This window comes from Pteropus vampyrus, unplaced genomic scaffold, assembly GCF_000151845.1.
Source record: "Pteropus vampyrus isolate Shadow unplaced genomic scaffold, Pvam_2.0 Scaffold78, whole genome shotgun sequence".
NCBI classification, from domain to species: Eukaryota; Metazoa; Chordata; class Mammalia; order Chiroptera; family Pteropodidae; genus Pteropus; species Pteropus vampyrus.
Genome location: NW_011888859.1, coordinates 5,551,854 through 5,555,523, shown reverse-complemented (window position 1 = coordinate 5,555,523; position 3,670 = coordinate 5,551,854). Strand labels below are relative to the sequence as shown.

The window sequence follows — 3,670 nt, the reverse complement described above, 5'->3', positions numbered from 1 at the left end:
GTGTCTATATGCAATTATTTTTACTGGAGATTTGAATTTTTTAAAGAAAAATAATATATCTATGTTCAGAAGAATAGCCTCTCATTGAATATGAATTGTGCGATTTCTTTATAATTGCTTAGGCCCTAAATAGCAGTCAGATTTAAGAACATATATTTGAAATTAATCTGTTATAATGAAACGTTTTCGTTCTAAGGAGAATTTTAAATGAAATGTCAAGTGCATAACATTTTTCTCTGGACCATGCGTGTCGCCCTCCTAAAACTGCCGTACTGTCAATTCAGTAGGTACATTCAGCATCTGGGATGCACAGGTAGCCTGTTAAAAACCCAGGACTGAGCGGAAAGGACTGAACTGTATCGGGGCTGTGGAACACCAAAATTTCACCCGTCTTTCATTTTTAACTAACTCTCTGCTAGAAGAGAGATTTCTATCTGTCGCTTGGCAGCCTCCTCCGGAGCTCTCTGGGGAACACCTGAAACCCACCCCCTTACACAAAGGGCCGGGAGAGACCGAAGCGAGGGGTGGCCACTCCAGGTGGCCGGCGGCAGGTTTGGTGACCAGGGGAACGTATGAGGCTTGTCCTGTGCGGCTGCACCTGCCGCCAGAATCTTGAGAGGTGGGGCTGATCCTCTAACTGGGGTCGGTCACATCCCCCATCCGCATAGTCTCAGCACCCCATCTCTGTCCCAGGGCAAGCGGAATGCACGGTCCAGAAACGGGGCACAGGGAGCTTCCAGTCGTCCGGGCCCAGCTCAGGTCAGCCGGTGGTCGTGTCTTCTCGATGTCCTCTCCCAGACTAGCCTTTGAATGAAATGGCGAAAGGCAGCAGCAAAGTGAGTAGGTTTCTGTCCATATTATTAGTTTGGGTCTAGATTCCCCTGAACAGGTAGAATGGGGGCTACCTAAAACTATTTACAGCTGGAATCTGGATTTTCAGTTTTCTTAGATGGAGAATAGGTATTGATTTTTAAAAGCCCTCCACTGGGTAGGAGAAAATGAGAATTTCTAGCTTGTCTGGGGTAATAAAAGGGAAAATCATTATTAATCATGATTCTATTTAAGACATTCCTGCCTCTTAAGCTCCTTGAGGGTAGGGACTCCTGTCAGGGTTTGTAGACCCGTGACAGCAGGATGCTGATGGCAGCCAGACCCTGGGAGGGAGCCAGGGGCAATGGTGGGTGCACTCTGTCCCCACGGGGGCTGGCGTGTGGGAGGCCTGAAGGAATGAATGCTTACTTACTCGTGTGACATGCGTGTTTCAAAACCCTTTCCATATATAGCTATGGTCCCTGAAGGATGGCAGAGGACTCACATAAGAATGTTCGTGAATCACCTGCTGAGGGAAGGTTGATGGGGACAGAGTCCCTAGACTAGGTACCAAGCATAAGCTCCAGTTGCATTTTAAAAGCAAAAATGAAGCAACAAAGATGAAAATTAAAAAGAAAACGATCAATGTGATTAAAGTAGTATTTTTCTGTACTAAAACTCAGATATCAGAAGATTTAGTCATTTGTCTATTCCTTTTATACCAGAGGCATATTGTTAAATTGGTTAATGGAAAGGAAAAATGTTTAACAGATAATGTTATTCTTTATGTGAAGTACCATCTGTGTATTGAGTTCTGAATGTTCCTGGATATGGAAGAGAGGAAATGTTACGGAATTTCAAGTTTGCCTTCTTTGCTGTCTTTATCTTGGGTAGAGTATGACAAACATAATCACATTTATCTCCTGGAGCATAAAGAGTTTTAATCACCCTATTAACTAGGATGACATTTTTCACAGACTTAAAAAGGAATGGAACAGACATTATCTCCCCATAAGCAATCCATTTCATGGAGGCTGAGCACTAGAAATTTTTTAAAGGCTGGATAACACAAGCCATTTCCATTCCGTGTGTAAGCCAACATTAAGGCAGCTTTCAGTAAGAATGTTGCTTACACCAGCTGAGCGTTAAGCTTTACATTTAGAATCTCAGTCCCCCAAAAAAAGCTGGTAGGGAAAACAAGCAATACTGAGGGAACGCAGTGGGCAGAGAGGGCCGACTTCCAAGGCCTCGGGGTTTATTCGAGAGAAAAACGTGTCTTGTAAGTTATTGCTGCTCTGAAAAACTGTATCTCTGGACTGCTGTTATTTTCAGTCAAGAAAATGCAGTTTCTGAACAGCCTGGGAATGAAAAATAGGGCATGGAATCTGCCTCAAAAGATGCCTAGCAGCCTATCTGTACTAGAAACATGGATTTTAATGACACAGAGGCGAGCAAGCCAGAGGCCCAGCAGAGCTGAGCTGAGGTGTGGCCGCAAGTGACCCTCCCCATCACGCCGACCTGGTGGGAAAAACCTTTCTTTACCTACTCAGTCAAGAGGTGTCATTTACTCTCCCCACCTGTCACACATTCTGCTTAGTTTCATGGATAGTATGGGACTCAACTTGCAAATTAATCATTGCAACCTAAGGGGAAAATATAAGAAGTTGAGAGGGGGGGAAAGCCCATGGGGACAAAAGTAATTAAAATCCACTGAATTTAGTTATTTCACTTGGGGCAAAAATTAATCTCCTAGGTTTGGTTGTACATTCATGGAGAATGTTGTATATTTTCACCTCATTTTCATGTATCTTCTCTAAAAGTAAAACAAATAAGTACAAATAAAAAATAGCTAGGTAAAATTAAAAAACAAATATTTCTCCAAATATTTGTATTTCTCATGAAAGGCAACAAAATATACATTTTTATAGTATTATGTTCAAATGAGATTTTTTTTTCCCTTTCTCCAATAGTCACTGAATAATATGTCAAATATTTGGGTTTCTATATTGGTGTTATCAGGATTAATTATCAAAGGCTGTGATTTTGTGAGTAGGGAGGACGGTAAGCGTCTCTTGCAAGCGGTGACATTCATCCGTAATAATGAGTGAGGCTGTTGGTAAATTTTGTCTGACGGCAAATTCACTTGGGTTTGGAGAAAATTAGAATAGCAGCTACCAAGAAGCACATATAGTTTCAACTTTTCTATCCCAGCATTAACGAGGGACTCGGGACCTTAATCTATATTTCTTACATAAGCCAGGTCGGGGGCCCTTGGCCTCATTATCATTTGGTGAGACATGATCACTCACTAAAAAAGAAAACAACGCTAAAAAAATAGGCAAGAGGTTGGTGTATCATGTTCTTAATGACAGTGAGGCCACTCTTAACTGACTTTCCTAAGACACTAAGTCAGGCAAACCGAGAGATCTCGGCACGTTTATGGAACACCTACTACCTTCCCATCCGAAAACGCTCCCGAAACTCATCTTCACACTGCCTCTGACCCCGGCTTCCCGGCCTGCAGCCCGCAGACACACTCCACGGCGCACATCCAGGTGGGCTTCCTGGAAGGAGAGGCTCGGCTGCAGACCCGGGTCCCCAGCACGTGTGGCAGGCTGTCTACGAGGAGAACGTTGAAGCAACTGAGTATAAAAGAAAGTTGGGACTTGACAGTTCTTACCCGGTTGTGCCAGACTCTGCAGGGCCCCTTTGCTCTGCCAGCTTGGGCGATGGGAATGTGCTTGTTTTTATTTCGTTGCTACTGGTTGTCTTCTCCAGCCGTCCCCGCTGTAGGGGCTGGATCCCTCTGATTCCGCTGCGAGCGAAGCCCAGGTGGCAGACAGCCTCGTCTGGAACCCTG

General features: G+C 44.1%; 1 protein-coding gene across 1 annotated transcript in view; it reads left to right on the top strand.

Moving 5' to 3' along the window:
* The window catches only part of TMEM242 (transmembrane protein 242), a 30,249-nt gene extending 29,413 nt beyond the window's left edge, over nucleotides 1-836 (top strand). The window contains exon 5 of the transcript XR_002781000.1: nucleotides 694-836. The gene's annotated coding sequence lies outside the window, so the exon portion shown is untranslated. The remainder of the gene's footprint in view (nucleotides 1-693) is intronic.
* Nucleotides 837-3,670: the final 2,834 nt, after the last annotated feature.